Genomic DNA, 19,819 nt, shown 5'->3' with positions numbered 1-19,819 from the left:
ATTCAGGTGGAGTCCAATTAAGGACGGCTTGAACTCGCTCAGGGTTAACAGCAATACCTTTACCAGATATTACATGACCCAGATAGGTCACTTCTGGCAACTAGAATTCACATTTAGAAAATTTGGCATAAAGGTGATGCTCTCGAAGTTTCTGCAACACTAGCCTTAGATGTTCGGCATGTTCTTCCTCGTTCTTGGAGTAGATGAGTATATCATCGAGGTAAACTACGACGAATTTATCCAAATACTCCATGAAGATTGAGTTCATTAACCGAGAAAAGGTGGCTGGAGCGTTGGTTAAACCGAAGGACATGACGGTGTACTCGTATTGGCCATAACGAGTAACAAAGGCCGTTTTAGGAATGTCCCCGTTTCTGATTTTGATTTGATGGTAGCCCAACCTCAAATCCATCTTGGAGAAGACTGAGGATCCAGCGAGCTGATCATACAGGTCGTTGATCCTGGGAAGCGGATATTTGTTCTTGATTGTGACCAGATTGACAGGTCGGTAATCTACAACCATCCGGTCCGTACCATCCTTCTTCTTGACGAATAGGACGGGGCAAGCCCACGGAGATGAGCTAGGTCGGATGAAACCCTTTTTCAAGGACTCATCGAGTTGTTTCTTAAGCTCGGCTAGTTCTAGGGGTGCCATCTTATAAGGTCTTCTAGCAATTGGAACGGTTCCTGGAATGAGGTCTATTACGAACTCAACTTCCCTGTCAGGTGGGACACCTGGCAATTCCTCTGGAAAGACATCCGGGAAGTCACGGACTACCGGAATGTCCTCAAGGTCTGGCAGAGGGCTGGCGTTAAGAGAATATAATTGTCGCTTGGCTATTTGGGTCAAGACATTGACTATCTTCCCCGAAGGATGGGTGAGTTGAACAGTCCTAGAGAAGCAATCAATTTTGGCTTGATGAGCTGACATCCAGTCCATACCCAAAATGATATTAATATCTGAAAATTTAAGGGCTATTAAAGATGCGAGGAAAACAAGTCTGTCGACTTGGATTTCATTTCCATAACTTACCCTAGAGGTCTGCCATCTAGAACCAGGGGTAGAAATTTCCATAGTGGATGGCATGTCACAGAATGCAACGTTATGCAAACGAGCATAATTTTCGGATATAAAAGAATGAGAGGCTCCTGTATCGAAAAGAACAGATGCCGGGTGGCAATTAACAAGAAGCGTACCGAGAACGACGTTGGGATCCTCTTGAGCTTCTTCGGCAGAGATACAGTTGACATGGCCACGTGTAGCGGTGACCGGCTTGGCGTGGAATACTTTTCCTGTCAGCTTGCCACGGCCAACAGCTTTAGCAGACTGGTTGGGGTTGGTCTGGGGACACTCACGCATATAGTGACCAGATTCCCCGCACTTGAAACAAGTCACGGAACTGGTACGTGGAGGAGCATTGCTAGTTGGACCCCCATAGGGCTTGGCCGGTGCAGACTGTTGAACAGAGCGAGGCGCCTGGAAAGATGGCCTCGGTGTGAACCTGGGTGGCAGGGCGGTGTTGGGCACCCACACGCGGCGCTTCTGAGGACCAGCACCGGATGAGGAACCCATATCACGGCCATGCTTGCGTGTTGCGTCATAGTCAGTCTGACCAGTTTCAGCACTGATGGCTTTGTTGACAAGTTTCTGAAAAGATGTGCACTCATGCAGACGGAGGTCACGGCGAAGCTCAGGACTAAGGCCCTTACGGAACCTTGCTTGCTTCTTGGCGTCAGTAGAAACTTCCTCGGTTGCATATCGTGCGAGATTACCGAACTCCCTGCTGTAAACATCCACAGAAAGTCGGCCTTGGGTGAAACTGCAAAATTCTTCACGTTTACGGTCCATGAGACCCTCCGGAATGTGATGTTCACGGAAAGCCTCACTGAACTCAGCCCAAGTAGTGACATGGCCCGCTGGGCGCATAGCTCCATAATTCTCCCACCATAGACTGGCGGGGCCTTCAAGATGATATGCAGCAAAGGTGACCTTGTCAGCCTCAGCTACTAGCGCGGAACGCAGCTTGTGAGAGATACTGCGAAGCCAGTCATCAGCGTCGAGAGGCTCGACGGAGTGGTGGAATGTGGGTGGATGCAATTTGATAAAATCACTGAGTGACACCACGTTAGCCCTCTGATGGTGTGCTGTATTCTGTTCAATACGCTCCAACAAACGGTTGGTCTCCCGCTTGTTTCTCTCAGCTTCCATCATAACCTCGGCTAGTGAAGGAGGATGAGGCAGATTTTCATTCCTGCCTTCACTGCCTTCGGCCTGCTCTTGGGAAGCAGGGTTAGCGCGCGTGTTGACCATCCTAGGTAAACAAGACAATGATTTAGTCAGGATGATGAAATTCCGACATAGGATACAGAATGTAAGGAATAACTCGGAATGCAAAATGATCATCCGTATGACATGGTAGATACAGAAACTGCTTCTTTTATTCCATCGTCATACACACCATACAAGGTTTAGTACAAGACCAAACAAAGTACTATTACGGTGAAAGAGGATTACATCTCATAGGAGGCATCCCAAGCTCCTATACATTATTTTTCTACACCTCCGGAAAGAGTACAAACTAGGTCATATCCCACGAGTCACGCGGGACGATAGAAGACACAGCTAGTGCGAACTAGTGATACTACCACTAACTCAGACCGATCCGTAGTAGTCCTCGTAGAAGTCACCTCCATAGCCTGGGAGCTCAACATGATCATCCGGAAACAGACGATCTCGCGGAGCTTGTGGACCATAGGGGCTAGGATGAGGCCTTGGACCAACAGACGGTGGCCTGCGGGGACCGCGAGGTGGGGTGATGCCTCCTACATCACGCCAAACCATCACGTCTGGCAGAGCAGATCTCACAGGATAGAGATCGCGCATATCTGAAAATCCAGCTTGCACCGCCGGTGCGAACCGAGTCAAAGTGGCCCAGTGGTCAGCACGGGTATTGAAGAGCTCTAACCTCAAGGCCCGATTTTCACGGTCCTTATCCTCGAGCATCTCAGCAGGGGTGCGAGTCCGTGAATCCTCCTGAGTGGGGTCAGCATAGATAGCCTGGAGATACCCTTGTGCTCCCGGAAGTGATCCTGGCATATACCGGAAATCAGAGTCCCGAAATAGACCAGATCTGACTCGCATAATGGTCATCATAGAGTAGGCGGCGTCCTGCACAGCCATCTCAATAGTAACCCCGAGTCCATAGGAGCAGTGAAGAGGCTCGGTGGATCCAGGATAAGATGGAAATATCCGGACAGTGCAGAGATACTGGCTTTGATTAAAGTCTCGGAATTGCTCTTCGACCGTGTACTCAGGATACCAGCGGTATCCAGCCTCAGTCATTACCTTGACAAACTTGGCAGTATGGCCGGGTACATCTAGGCATCGAGTCAGGCGAACCACTTGATTGAGGTCGCGAGTGGCCATCTGAAAGCACAATCATAATGCAAAGGCATTAGAATTTCTAGCAAAATTTCGGCAGCATAACAGCTGTAAATGCTCAAGAAGGATTTTGAGACATTTGACAAAGGATTTCGTACACAATCAACATCATCATGTCAAAGTTCTGAATCCATTCTAACAACGTAATGTGGTAGTAGAACTGAACTAGGCTTGTATCCATCAAACTTATAAGGTACTACTGATTTGTAACACGTGATCCTGATAGAGAGAATAGATCCTAATTCCTTAACCCCCGGTGGAAGAATGGACTGACTCAGATCAGAATGTCATGAGATAAAGGAGTAAAAAGAGCCTTACGTTCCATCCCACAATCAATTCCCCTACATATAACTAAAGAATTTCTAGACTCAACATCGACCAGTTTGGCTTGGAGAACCTACAGGCAGTCCGGCTCTGATGCCAACGCTGTCAGGACCCCGACTCGATGTCACATCGATCTAGCCGGTAACACCTCATATCACTTTGCGGCCTCACGCACGGTATCCCCACGGGTGTCGCCTTACCTTTGCCCGGGACCATTTGCGCCTTTTGGCTCACGTATATGATAGTGTCGCTAGCATCCATATGATAAGGAGCCCGGGCTGACATGACTAGTCGTAAACCCAAAGTGGCACAGACTTACAGGGACAGGCATCCATGACCCAGCTTCGAACGTGTCGGTCATCAGCAAGTGGGTCCGGGCTGTAGCACTGGGCCAGCAGGACTCCGGTAAACCGGGCTGTAGCGGGCTAACAGGACTCCGGTACTCAAAGCGTGACATTTCCCCGAAGGGACAGACACAGGAACGAAGAAGGACACATGCCGGCCAGCCTAAGTGTTCCAGAGCAGTAGCAAGCTACCATGGCTCAGCGGTAACACTAGGAGACATTTCCCGGTAAGAGAGGCTACTAAAGATAAACAACTAGATAGTCAGATCCCACACATACCAAGCATTTCAATCATACACACAATATGCTCGATATGTGCAAATACAACGAAGCATCACAACATGACTCTACGACACAAGTACTTTATTTAAGGCTCAGTGAGCCATACATAACATACACAAAGGTACGGGTCTCACGACCCAACATACAAGTCATACAGTCATACAAACCAGCAGCGGAAGTAACTTGTCTGAGTACAGACAACCAGTAAAATAAAAGAGGCTTGGGAAGCCTAGCTATACTACGTGGTCCTTCACAAGCTCAGGGTCACCACCTGGGTCCTTAGCCTACTCGTTGATGTCAACGTCTACATAGAACCCATCAGAAGGGGTTGCAGCGTCTTCTGTAAAAATGTAGATTATAGCAACATGAGTACAAAGGTACTCAGCAAGACTTACATCAGATCCTACATACATGCATAGTATCAAGAAGGGTTGGTGGAGTTATTGCAGCAAGCCAGCTTTGACTCTTGGCTAGGCTATCCTACGATACTCCAACTTGAAATGGTTTTGCACACACGAGTCCACTACTCACCAATTCAATACACTACCGAGGATCCGCCTCCGTCTTCCTACGGAAGAGCCATCCTCGGCACTCACACTTATCTTGAGGCTTTTAACAGTTTCCATTTACTTGTCTATGAACTGTATAGGCAACCAAGTAGTCCTTTACCGCGGACGTGGCTATTCGAATAGATTATGATAACCCTGCAGGGGTGTACTTCTTCATACATGTTTCCACCACTTAGCGTCTGCACACGACATGTGCTCGGCAGACTTCAAGCGAAAGCCGACGTGGGTGTAGACCACGACCTACCTAAACACTTAAGCCTCTAGTCCAGGTTTATCGCCTATTCAGGTTCCATCCGCAGGGAGTCCGGCCGAGGTTTCCCATACGGCCCCGAACGATGTGAACAGGGTTCCCGAGATACCTAACGGGTATTCGGTACACCCGGCCACGTACCTACCGCATCACAGCCCACCCCTACGGTCAGCGCTGTCCACGGCCTCTAGTAGGCTACAAACACCAGAAACTACTTGCAACTCCTGGACAGAGAGCTAGGGTGAATAAGAAGTCGAGCGGGGTCATATTTCAGGGCTCAATGCATGGTAGTAGCTGTGTCTTAAATCACACATACAGATCTCAGTGCTTAAGGTCGGCTTCAATGAAACAACCCACCATGTACTCCTACATGGCCTCTCATCGATACCTTTACCAAATCGTGTTCACCACACCACTCTCATTACCGACATAATCATTTCACTCTAGCCCATCACCCAGATGAACCAGACCTGACACGACTCTAAGCATAGCAGGCATAGCAAGGTAGGAACAACACATACATAGGGCTCAATCAACTCCTACACATGCTAGTGGGTTTCATCTAGTTACTGTGGCAATGACAGGTCATGCAGAGGAAATGGGTTCAACTACCGTAGCACACAGCAGTTTGAATCGCGTTGTCTTAATGCAGTAAATGAGAGCAGGAGCGAGAACATGGGATTGTATCGATATGATCAAATGGTTGGTTGCTTGCCTGATGGTTCGATGCACTGATACGGTTCTTCGTTAGGGTAATCACGGTACTCCTCGGAGGCAGAACCTGTCGCAAAGGACACCGATACACAACCATCACCAAACAATGTGCAACAATATGATGCATGCATGAAACATAGCAATATGAGTGTGTTGGGCTAATGCAACTAAAACCAGAAGGGTTTGAACAAATTTGAATCAAAGATTCAAATTTCAAACTCAAACATGGCCTTTTAAAGTGCTTTTCCTTGTTCTGCTTAAAACATCACTTTAACTTGTTTGATCATGCATGAAAATAGTACAGATGGATAGATTGGATTTTTCTGATCATTTTTCATATATAATTTGTCCAATTTGGAGTTACAGAATAAAAGTTATGAATTTTTGAAGTTTAAATAATATTCTGGAATTTCCTGATTTAATTTAAATCCAGAAATATGATTATTGCGCCAGCATGACGTCAGCATGACGTCAGTGGTCAACTGCGGCTGGCTGAGGTCAAACCTAACGTGTGGGGCCCACACGTCAGTGACAGGGGGGTTAAACAGGGTTAAATTAATCCTAATTACTAATTAGTGGCGCTGGGGCCCACTAGTCAGTGTCAGGGGGTTAACTAACAGTGGTTAGCGCTAATCCTAATTAGCTACAGGGCTGGGCCCACCTGTCAGGGACTCAGGGGGGTTCCTGCCGTGGTCAAAGTGGGTCAAACCCACCGGCGACGTGACGCCGGCGAGGCCCGAGACGGCGGCGCGATGCGGGATCGCGCTACAGGGCACGGGCGAGGCCGTTCTTGGGCTCGTTGGAGAGCTCTTGCTCCCGCGCGTCGAACGGTGGTGGTGGCCGAGCCTGGGGTGGCCGGTACCGTCGACGGCGAGCTCGGTTGCGGCCGCCGGAGTTCGGGTGCGGCCGGAATCGGCGTTGCAGGGTGTTTGGTGAGGCGTTGGTGCGTGCTGCGTGTTCCTAGTGAAGTGTGGAGCACGATAGTGTGCTCGGTTGGGTGCTACGGTGACCGTGGCCACGACGGCGACATCGCCGGCGGCGTGGAGCTCTCGGCCAAGGTGGGGCTAAGGCCTAGAGGTCGAAAGAGACCAGGGAAGAAGGGGGAAACGACTCGGGGGCTCACCGCGGTTGCAGTGGGCGTCGAAGCGGGCTCGGAGACGCGCTGGAGACGGCGAATTCGACGGCGATGATGGTCGGAGCCCGAAGAGGGGAACGGCGACGTGGCGGCGATACAGGGCTTCCGGAGGCCCGTGAAGCGGTGGGGAGGAAGAGGGGGTTGTGGCGGAGCTTCTGAGCTAGTCGGGGGAGCGAGGGGTGGCCGGAGACGGCTGCTATGGCGAACGTCGGCGACGGTGGTGTTCGGCTGTGTGAGAGAGAGAGCGAGGGAGAGGAGGGAAGAGCCGAGGGCGAGTGAGAGAGAGCAGGGGGGAGGCGTGGCGTCGTCCAGGGGCATCGAGGCGAGGAGGGGAGGGCAGGCAGGCAGGGAGAGAGGTGGCGTGGCGCGGTGGCGCGCGCGCGCGCCGGCCACACTCCCCTCCCTCTGTCGGGACGAAGACGACAGAGGAGGGAGACGGGCTGGGCCGCCTGCTGGCTGGGCCGGCCAGCTGGCTGGGCTGCACAGGGAGGAGCCCAGGTAAGCTTCTCCCTTTTATTTTTTTTCTGTTTTCTAATTTCTGACATTTGTTTTGATTTAAATAATATATTAAATCATTTATTTAACTTATGCCAATTTTTGCAGGGGCTAGATATATTATTCCGGAGCTCCTTTATAATTGGCATAATATTTGGACATATATTAATATATATAGAAATATATTTCCAATGCAAATATTTATGCATTAATTCCAAATGCCCAAAATAAATGTCCATGAGCCACTAAAAATATTGGTTTGATTTTTATCTCTGTCCAATATTTTCAGAGAGCAACATGAGCATTTTCTTGGACCCTTTTGGAGAAATTTTTATTTGGGTCATTTTCAAAATGATTCTGAGGGTTTCACAGATCCCCATTTCAAGTTTCTGATGAAAGAGTAAACATGATGCAACACTCTAATGCATGACTAGCTAGGGTGTGACAAATAAGAAAGGGATAAAGAGTTGGCTTACAATCGCCACTTCACACAATACCTAAATATAACATTACATCATCCAAAATACAATCAAGGTCTGACTACGGAACCAAACTAAAAGAAGACCACCCCTAATGCTAGATCCCCGATCGCCCCGACTGGGCTCCACTACTGATCATCCAGAAAAGAAACATAGTAACGGCCCGAATCCTCGTCGAACTCCCACTTCTCACTATTCAATTGTTCCGGAGTGCTGAAGATATTATGTTTCTCCGAAACACTGAAATAGGCAAAAAAATAGCAATTCTGGGCTGGGCCTTCGATTAATAGGTTAGTCCCAAAAATAATATAAAAGTGGAAAATAAAGCCCAATATGGTCCAAAACAGTAGATAATATAGCATGGAGCAATCAAAAATTATAGATACGTTGGAGACGTATCATGCGGCGGCCTTGCTGTGGTTAGGGACGGCGTCGCTCGCCAATGACGAGGAAGAAACACGGCACCGGACTCGCATTAGGGCTGGAGCTCAGCGGCGGCGGCCATCGCAGGAGATGGGGAGGCAGCGGCTCGGAGATCCTGGCGGTTGAGAAGCGGTGCAGCGCTGCCCTCTCTCACCCTATGGTGGCGCCAGGAGGAAGGAGGGAATCAGGGGAGAAGAAAGAAACGGGCATGGTCATGGTGTTGAAAGTGTGCGAGCGTGCGGCGCTGCGGGCGGGGAAGAACGGGGAGATGGGGATCGGGCCAGGGAGAGGGTTAGGGATAGGAGGGATTTGGTGGGCTGTGGGACCAGGAGATAGTTGGGCCGGCCTGGTGGGAGTTCTAAGAGGCCAGCAGTATAGGCTGCCTCTCACTCTCTCTATTATTCTATTTCCTTTAACAGAAAAAGCATAGAGAGAAGAAAAAAGGAAGAGGGGGTTAGGGAAAGAATTGCGCACGAGGGATAATTTTTACGGACTCATAAAAATGTGCTCGGTCCGGGAAAATAGAAAAGGTCAAGTTTGAAAGATTAAATTCAAATTCCTTTGAATTTAATTCAAAAGGTTTGAACTAGGACAGGTTTTAGGAGTGACCAAAATGTTGAGAAATTAGACAGGGCCTCGATAAATGGAGAAACAATTATCGGCAAGGTTTGGAGATGAAACATGAAGTAGGAGAGGCATGGAACTGAAATGCAAGTGTGTTATGGATAATTCCAAAATAGTGGAATATTTAATATAGCTCCCTAATAATATTGGGAGGATATATGTTATAAAGAGAAAACCACCATGTGCATTTCCCTTGATTTAAATGGACCGAAGATCCATACGATTTATTTAGTTGAGTTGCAAAAGAACTAATGATATGATACATGATGACATGATGCAATGCAAAATATGCAAAGATGAATGCAACAAACCAACAACTCACACGACGAAACTCGAACAACATGGAAGGCGTCTGAAGCTCCGGGCTTGGGGCATTACAACACTCCACCACTACGAGAGGATCTCGTCCCGAGATCTAGGATGGCACCGGGGAAAAGGAAGAGGAAGAGAAGAGGTAAAACTAAGTTGCTTCTTTGACAAACGAGTGAAACCAAAGAACCTTGAGAGTTTGAACAAATTGAAAAGAAGAATACAACGGAGATGAACAAAGTTGGAAACACTCCATTAGAAAAGGGGAACAAGGAACCATAAAGGTCAATTTCGACAACACTCCGGTTGAAAATGGAAGGTAAAGAATATGAGCTTGGCAAAATGAAAGCACTTGGATGAGACTCAGGTTAGATGGAGAATGATATACACAACACTCCGGTTAAAATAAGATAGAGAAGGAATAAGAATGATATAATTTGGGCAGCACTCCGATTGTAACTGGAAGGAATTGAACATGATTTTGACAAAACAAGATGATGGGTCGAAGAGAGCCACATCACAATGCCTCCGTAAGAAGAAAGAATATAGATCATTGAAATGAACAGATGGAGAAGAAAAGGTAAACTTATGCCACAAATGAGCTTGAAGATCACCCTTCCAAGAAAATTATAACGGAGTTGTTGGAGAACCAACAACGAAAAGGATAAGCTTGATATGGACTTATAGAAAACATCTCAAGATTATGAGGTGACAACCTGCCACTAACGGAAACGATAAATTCGATTGATATGAACAAGGAGACGAGAAGCTTATATCACTGGGAGGATGAAAGAAAAACTTGGGTCATTTATGAGCACCATAAATAGCAACAATCCTTAGGGAAGGCTTTAGGTGAAATATAACCCAAGATAACTCCAATGAAGAGATTGATGGATTTAAAATATCTCATTCTTGACAACATGTGAATCATGAAAGACGAAGGAAAATTACCAAGAATGACATAACACCACCTCAAAAGATAAGGTAAAAAGAATTGCACTCCGGATTGCAAGATGAAGAATACTTGAGCTCCTTAGAAAAGAATCTTAATGAAACCTTCGAGAAGGAATTAAATCATTTATGAACCCTCATGTAGAGCCTCCATGAAGAACTCCGGCAACAAAAGAATGATCAAACGAAATGAAGGATGAAAAGAATAAGGTTGAAGCCTTGCAATGATTAGATGGAGCTTTGAAATGATATAATTGAAATAACTTGGAGCTCCGTAAAATAAAGATGAACAAATGAGATCAAGAATTTTGATGAACCTCCGAAAATAAAAGATGAACAACTTGGAACCGAGAATTTGATATCATGAACAAACTCTGGAAGATGAGTTCATTGCTTGGATGAAGCAAGAATAAGAATTACCTTATGCTTATCCTTCACCAATTTAAATTGATGACAAGAAGCGGATTTGGCATACTACTTATTCTCGCGGAAAGGATTAAGATAGATATAGTGCAAACTTGGGAAGCTCTTCAACGATCCATCGGTAGGATTGGAAAGAAAGAAAGAATGGAATGATACAATAACAACGAAAGAGAATTCTTGAACGAACCACCGTAAGGATTGAAAATGGAAGAAGAAGAAAATAAAGAAACACCGGGAAGAATTATTAAAAGAACAAAGATACTTGATAGAATTTAGATACAAGAGAACAAAAGATATCATGAACTGATTAGAAGATATTTGAACGATGCACCGGTAAGATTTGAAGAACGAGAGTTGAAAGCTGGATTGAATAATCCCGAAATGATGGCATTCGGAGAATCAAACTGAAAAGAATCTTGAGTTGCTTCAGATAGGTGAAAAGAATTCTCACAATCGAAAACAATTATGAGAGGATGGCAGCAAGTTAGAACCATGAATCTTCAAGAGAACGGATATGATATGGAGGAAACTCTTCTTCAGTCTTCAAATGTTGAGATTGATGATGATATACACCGCCATGAATTGTCGAGGCACTCCGGAATGAAAATTAGAAAGATTGACCCAACGATGAAAAGAATTTGACAGATCTTGGAGAAGGACATTTGGCTGATGATAATTCATTCTTACGTCAAACTTGGAAAAGAATTTGAGAAGCTCCGGAAAAATTAGAAGAGTCAGGTAAGATCCTGGAAAAAGACCTATGGGTTAGGGCTCACTGAAAAGAAACACCGTAGAACGATTTAAAAGAGATATTGCGCCGGTTTGAATTAATGGCTTGAATGAGATAACAATCTCGAAATATTTTGAACGGATTAGGAGTGAAGACACGAATCTTCTGAGATATCTTCAGCACTCCAGAACAATTGAATAGCGAGAAGTGGAATGATAATGAGGTGCGCCGGCATGGAAAATCATTTGACACGATGAAAAGGAATATAATCAACACTGAAAGCTTGAATTGAACCCACCGGAGGGGAAAAGAGAATGAAGAATGATAAACTTGAACCTTCCTTAGTATCTTCCTGAGAAACACCTGATAAGAACATTGACGGAAAAGAATGGAGAGATTTCACATCCATAAGATGGATACTTGATTAAGGAATCTGAGTCCTTGAATAAAAAGGGTGGGTGGGCGGGAAAACAAAGACAACTTGGGACGAATGAAACAAACAATGTTGCAAAGAACTGAGAATTGATCTCGCGGATGTTGAAAATGATCGGATCCACTTGAAGAGAAGCACGCCGGTTCAGAAGAAATTGAGTTGGCAAACTCGAAGATCAAGAAGGATTGGTATTCGCATAGAAGTGAGAACACCACTTAGGAAAGGTATGGAATCAACACTTAACATTGAAGCAACTCAAATACCACAACTCAAAACAAAACAAAGGATTGGCTTGCAGAATAAGATAGAACAAACATATGATAGAGATTTCATCCGAAGTTTTCGTGGTGGGGCCCACACGGGCTCGATTGTACATCACCATCATGTACAAGGCAGTGCACATGACATACGAAGCATCCCCGAGTCAGCATAGCGAAGGACTCTTTAAGACACAACGAGACCACTGTAAAACCAACCGTGGATGGGCGGACCACTAGACGTCGAACCCCAATTTCATATCATACATCTGTCGGAAAGATATCCTAGGAGCTACTTGAATTCCCACTTATAAACTCCCGAAACTTTCCGGTTATGCAGTCAGGTGTTGGGGATACAGGGGAAGCATAATATCTCACCCAAAACTAACAAATCCTACATCTAGTTGTATCCATCCTTCAACACATAACCAAGAAACCTTCGGAAATCATTTACCTCAACCTTCGAAAAGCATCCGTTATACGAGTTATGGCAATACTCCTGAACTCCTGCCCTAGTACTGGGTGGCGTCGAGGTTATCTCACCAACAACTGCATAAAAGAGATTTTCAATGTCGGCGAAACTCAGGTATTCCAGAACTGCAACGATAAAATTGTGACGACAACACCTTGGAGCTCAACTCCCCGGGACACTACCACAACCCCTAAATGTCAGGAGGCACCAAGAACAATGTTCTCGTCACAAAACCATCGAAATGATTCCAAGATACCCGCGTGATCCTAAAACAAATCATGAAATTTGAGAAGAGAAGAGTCAAAACTCTACGGCAGGAGGCCTCACCAGAGCGACGAAGGAACTGAGGAGTAAAAAGAATCCTACTCTCCGATATATATAATCCTATAAGACTCAAAACATTTTTCTAGACTCAACAACGCCAGCGATTCGATCAAGCAGGGGGCTCCTAAGTCGGGGAAGGCTCTGATTACCAACTTGTAACACCCACGATGCGGCTATATCTCCCACGTGTTGGAGCACAACTTAGAGGCATAACCGCATAGTAGGCATGTCGCAAGAGGGGTAATCTTTACACATCCCATGCACTTAATAAGAAAGGGATAAAGAGTTGGCTTACAATCGCCACTTCACACAATACATAAATATAACATTACATCATCCAAAATACAATCAAGGTCCGACTACGAAACCAAAATAAAAGAAGACCACCCCTAATGCTAGATCCCCGATCGCCCCGACTGGGCTCCACTACTGATCAACTGGAACAGAACAAAACAACGAACACGATCTTCATTGAGCTCCCACTCGAGCTGGGTTGCGTCACCTGCGCTGGCATCATCGGCACCTGCATCTGTTTTGAATTAAACTATGAGTCACGGGGACTCAGCAATCTCACACCCTCGCGATCAAGACTATTTAAGCTTATGGGTAGGAAAAGAGTAGTGAGGTGGAGCTGCAGCAAGCACTAGCATATATGGTGGCTAACTTACGCAAAAGAGAGCGAGAAGAGAAGCAAAGCACGGTCGAGAGGCTATAATGATCAAGAAGTGATCCTGAAACTACTTACGTTCAAGCATAACACAAGACCGTGTTCTCTTCCCGGACTACGCCGAAAAGAGACCATCACGGCTACACACGCGGTTGATTCATTTTAATTAAGTTAAGTGTCAAGTTTTCTACAACCGAATATTAACAAATTCCCATCTGCCCATAACCGCGGGCACGGCTTTAGAAAGTTCAAAACCCTGTAGGGGTGTCCCAACTTAGCCCATCACAAGCTCTCACGGTCAAAGAAGGATATTCCTTCTCCCAGGAAGACCCGGTCAGATTCGGAATCCCGGTTACAAGACATTTCGACAATGGTAAAACAAGACCAGAAAAGCCGCCCGGATGTGCCGACAAATCCCGATAGGAGCTGCACATATCTTGTTCTCAGGGCACACCAGATGAGCAAGACGTCGGGTTGGCATAAACCCTGGTTGCCCAGGGGGCGCTGGACATCGCTCAGGTTGGACCAACACTTAGAGAAGCACTGGCCCGGGGGGGTTAAAATAATGATGACCCTTGAGTCTGCAGAACCCAAGGGAAGGTGATAGTTGTTAGTGCAAATGTAAAACCAAGGTTGGGCCTTGCTGGAGGAGTTTTATTCAAGGCGAACTGTCAAGGGGTTCCCATTATAACCCAACCGCGTAAGGAATGCAAAATCAAGGAACATAACATCGGTATGACGGAAACTAGGGCGGCAAGAGTGGAACAAAACACTAGGCATAAAGCCGAGCCTTCCACCCTCTACCAAGTATATAGGTGCATTAAAGTAAACAAGATATAATAATGATATCCCAACAATATCCATGTTCCAACATGGAACAAAACTTCATCTTCACCTGCAACTAACAACAATTTGAGCAAAGCGGTAACATAGCCAAACAACGGTTTGCTAGGAAAGGTGGGTTAGAGGCTTGACATGGCAATATGGGAGGCGTGATATAGCAAGTGGTAGGTATCGCGGCATAGCAATAGAGCGAGCAACTAGCAAGCAAAGATAGAAGTGATTTCGAGGGTATGGTCATCTTGCCTGAGATCCCGCAAGGAAAAAGAACGAGTCCCTGAAGAAGATAAACGGACGTAGTCGAATGGATCCTCACAACTCCAGAACGAAACCGAAGCTAACGAGAGAAGCAACCCGGAAAGAAGCAAGCAACATAGTAAACAACCATCACATGAACATGGCATGAAGCGCAAACAAGTATGATGCATGTCCGGTTTAATGAAGCATGGCATGGCAAAATGCACAAGCAAAACTACAAGTTAAGTGGAGCTCAATATGCAACGAGTTACATATTGACGGAACACCACATTCAAGTTATTTAGCTCTCTCTCGGTTATGTACCCAACAAAATTAAATGTTGATTAACATGGCAAGAGGTGAAACATAACAAAACTATACCATCTAAACAATTTAAATGGGGCCGGATATAACAAACAACAAATCCGGTAAATCCCCATATGCATTTAGCAATTGAAGCAAACAACAATTTAAACATTCTTGAAGTTGTTATCATGATCCAGATGACATGTGCAAGTTTTAAGCATTCTTTATGAAAATGTTAACAGGAGCATATTATGAAGCATTTGTCATCGTGGCAGAAATGAAAGGGGTGCCACGGCAATGATAACGGGAATGGTGCCACGGCAGCGAAATGGAAATGATGCCATGGCAACATTCCGATGATTCGGTAGCTCACGGGGATACCGGTGCAAAAGGAAAAGTGGCGGGAGCGAGCAAAAGAAGGTGGGGCACTCCCGAATATCGAGTGTCCCATGTGTCGGTGGCATGGCAACCGAGGGTTGTGACAAAACAAACGGGCACGCTGCAAACATGGGGTTCATCTCGTATCACACAACATTCGTCCACGGTGGGCGTCTCGACGTTATTCCTTCGAAGCGTGTCTCTTCGGGGTGGATCGGGTTCAAAGCGGTGAAGATGGAAGTAGACGTTCTTGCGACGGTTGTGGTATATGTCATCGGTAGTCAAACTTGGCAATCCGGAGAGGGTACTTGTCGGATCCACAACACTGTAACCGTTCGTGGCAGAGAACTTGATGTTCACGGATCTTCCAACAATGGCGTACGTGTTACTCGGCGAAGTGCACGTAGACGGTAGTCGAACTTGACATTGCATTACACGGGTCTTCGGCGGCAGTAGTCGTACATGGTTCGGAGTGGTTCTTGGCGTTTCGGTCTGTAGCCGCTCGGGCGTAGTGGTACACATTCTGTAGATGAACTTGGAGGGACATGGGTGTCATGGTACTTGCTTCCATGTAGTCGATCTTGCCGGTGTGGTACTTGTGTACCAGAGGAGAAGGTCTTGGCGATCTTGACGAATCCGAGTGGCTCTAAGCACACGTCCACAGTGGTCTTCCATCGTCTTGTTTCCTGTACAAGTCTTGACCGATCCAGGGTTCGAGGGTGGCCACGGTCACGTGACGCAGAGGATGCAGAGGAGGCAAGCGGTCGCTGCAGAGGACGCAGTGGCAGCCCGGTTGGGTCGTATGGGAGGCAGGGAATCGGCGACTCGCACGACGCAGGGGCGACGAGGCTCGCAGCGGAGGTCCGGGGCCCGGCGCGACGGCAAAGTACGACGGGTGCAGGTCTTGGCAGGCGACTGGGAGGTCTGTGCCGCATGGAAAGAGCAGCTGCAGCAGCGCACGGAGGGCGACGACTACCAGCGCAGGTGGAGGAGGAGCTGTAGGGGAGCGGCCGAAGACGCGGCGCTTCGGGTCGCCGGTGCGAGGGGAGAGGGGCGACGGGCGTGCAGCTCCAGGGACTTGGCGCGGTGCTACCTCTTGAGCATTGCGTTGGATTTCCCCGAAGAGGAGAGGATGATGCAGCAAAGTAGCGTAAGTATTTCCCTCAGTTTTTGAGAACCAAGGTATCAATCCAGTAGTAGGCTACGTGCGAGTCCCTTGTACCTACACAAAAACAATAGTTCAACGCAACCAACGCGCTTAGGGGTTGTCAATCCCTTCACGGTCACTTACGAAAGTGAGATCTGATAGAGATGATAAATAATATTTTTTGGTGTTTTTGGTATAGATCTGTTATAGTGATGGAGATTGATATGATGAGAAAGAGACCCAGGGGCCATAGGTTTCGCTAGTGGCTTCTCTCAAGAGCATAAGTATTCTATGGTGGGTGAACAAATTACTTTTCAGCAATTGACAGAATTGAGCATAGTTATGAGAATATCTAGGTATGATCATGTATATAGGCATCACGTCTGAGACAAGTAGACCGACTCCTACCTGCATCTACTACTATTACTCCACTTATCGACCGCTATCTAGCATGCATCTAGAGTATTAAGTTAAAAACAGAGTAACGCCTTAAGCAAGATGGCATGATGTAGAGGGATAGTTTCATGCAATATGATAAAAAAAACCATCTTGTTATCCTCGATGGCAACAATACAATACGTGCCTTGCTGCCCCTTCTGTCACTGGGAAAGGACACCGCAAGATCGAACCCAAAGCTAAGCACTTCTCCCATGGCAAGAACAACCAATCTAGTAGGCCAAACCAAACTGATAATTCGAAGAGACTTGCAAAGATAACCAATCATACATAAAAGAATTTAGAGAAGATTCAAATATTATTCATAGATAGACTTGATCATAGACCCACAATTCATCGATCTCAACAAACACACCGCAAAAAGAAGATTACATCGAATAGATCTCCACAAGAGAGGGGAAGAACATTGTATTGAGATCCAAAAAGAGAGAAGAAGCCATCTAGCTACTAACTATGGACCCGTAGGTCTGAAGTAAACTACTCACACTTCATCAGAGGGGCTTGGATGATGATGTAGCAGCCCTCCGTGATCGATGCCCCTTCCGGCGGAGCTTCGGAAAAGGCCCCAAGATGGGATCTCGTGGATACAGAAAGTTGTAGCGGTGGAATTAGGTTTTTGGCTCCGTCCCCGATCGTTTGGGGGTACGTAGGTATATATAGGAGGAAGAAGTACGTCGGTGGAGCTTTGAGGGGCCCACGAGGCAGGAGGGCGCGCCCTCCACCCTCGTGACCGCCTCGTGGCTTTCTTGATGGAGGGTCCAAGTCTCCTGGGTCTTATCTGATGAGAAAATCACGTTCCCGAAGGTTTCATTCCGTTTGGACTCCGTTTGATATTATGTTTCTCCGAAACACTGAAATAGGCAAAAAAATAGCAATTCTAGTGAAAGTGCAACTATCCCTAGGTGGTTTTGGTAATTCATAACAACATATAGCTCATTGAGCTAATGCTATTCCAAGATGATTATTTCAGGAAAGCTCAATGATTGGCATGGCATGGATGTGAAAGTGGAACCCTCAAAATGCTAAGGAAAAAGGATTGGCTCAAGCTCAAAAGCTTAAGACTCTTCATTTTATATTTTAGTGATTTAAGATCACATTGAGTCTTTAGGAAAAGCCAATACTATCAAGGAGGGATGAGGTGTTGCTTAATGAGCCTCTTGCTTCATGTGCTTAGTGATATGCTCCAAAAACCCTCAACTACTTTCCCATATCCACATTTGACCTAAACCCTAAGCCAAACTCGGTCCTACCGATTCTTCCTATCCGGCGCCATCGAGTTTCACTTGTCATTAGCCACTGCCAAACCCTAGCAATTCGGTTCTACCGATAGGGATCTCGGTCTCACCGAGATGGGATTGCAAACTCTCTGTTTCCCTTTCGTAACTTTTCGGTCTCACCGAAAGAGCGAACCAGTCCCACCGAGATTGCAATGTGAATTCATTGTTTCCCCTTTGTAACTTTTCGGTCTCACCGAAAGAGCAAATCGGTCCCACCGAGTTTGCCTGACCAACTCTCTGGTTAGCTAATTACCAAATTCGGTCTCACCGAGTTTGTGCAATCGGTCTCACTGAGATTACGTTATGACCAAACCCTAACCATATCGGTACTACCGAGTTGCATGTCAGTCCCACCAAAATCTCTAACGGTCACTAGGTTTACATTTTCGGTCCGACCGAGTTTGTGATTCGGTCCCACCGGGATTGGAAAACTGCGTAACGGTTGGATTTTGTGTGGAGGCTATATATACCCCTCCACCCCCTCTTCATTCGAGGAGAGAGCCATCAGAACACATACACCATTCCAACTCACATGTTCTGAGAGAGAACCACCTACTCATGTGTTGAGACCAAAAAATTCCATTCCTACCATATGAATCTTGATCTCTAGGCTCTCCAAGTTGCTTTCCACTCAAATCTTCTTTCCACCAAATCCAGATCCTATGAGAGAGAGTTGAGTGTTGGGGAGACTATCATTTGAAGCACAAGAGCAAGGAGTTCATTACCTACACACCATTTGTTACTTCTTGGAGAGTGGTGTCTCCTAGATTTGCTAGGTGTCACTTGGGAGCCTCCGACAAGATTGTGGAGTTGAACCAAGAAGTTTGTAAGGGCAAGGAGATCGCCTACTTCGTGAAGATCTACCGCTAGTGAGGCAGTCCTGTGTGGGCGATGGCCATGGTGGGATAGACAAGGTTGCTTCTTCGTGGATCCTTTGTGGGTGGTTGCTTCTTCATGGACCCTTCGTGGGTGGAGCCCTGTGTGGACTCGTGCAACCGTTACCCTTTGTGGGTGGAGCCCTCCGTGGACTCTCGCAACCGTTACCCTTTGTGGGTTGAAGTCTCCATCAACGTGGATGTAGGATAGCACCACCTATCCGAACCACGGGAAAAACATCCGTGTCTCCAATTGCGTTTGAATTCTCCAAACCCTTCCCTTTACATTCTTGCAAGTTGCATGCTTTATTTTCCGCTGCCAATATACTCTTTGCATGCTTGCTTGAATTGTGTGATGATTGCTTGACTTGTCCTAAAATAGCTAAAATCTGCCAAGAACTAAAATTGGGAAAAGGTCAAGTTTTTATTTGGTCAAGTAGTCTAATCACCCCCCTCTAGACATACTTTCGATCCTACAAGTGGTATCAGACCTTTGGTCTCCATTTGCTTTGATCTCCATAGCTTTGGTGGTCATAGCCTTGGTTTCACAACCTAGGAGAGTATGGCGTCTAGCGAGGGAAATTACCACCGTAGAGGTCCCTACTTTGATGGTACTAATTTTGCTAGTTGGAAGCATAAAATGAAAATGCATATTC

This window comes from Triticum dicoccoides, chromosome 3A (assembly GCF_002162155.2).
Source record: "Triticum dicoccoides isolate Atlit2015 ecotype Zavitan chromosome 3A, WEW_v2.0, whole genome shotgun sequence".
Classification (NCBI taxonomy): domain Eukaryota; kingdom Viridiplantae; phylum Streptophyta; class Magnoliopsida; order Poales; family Poaceae; genus Triticum; species Triticum dicoccoides.
This window is presented reverse-complemented; position numbering follows the sequence as displayed.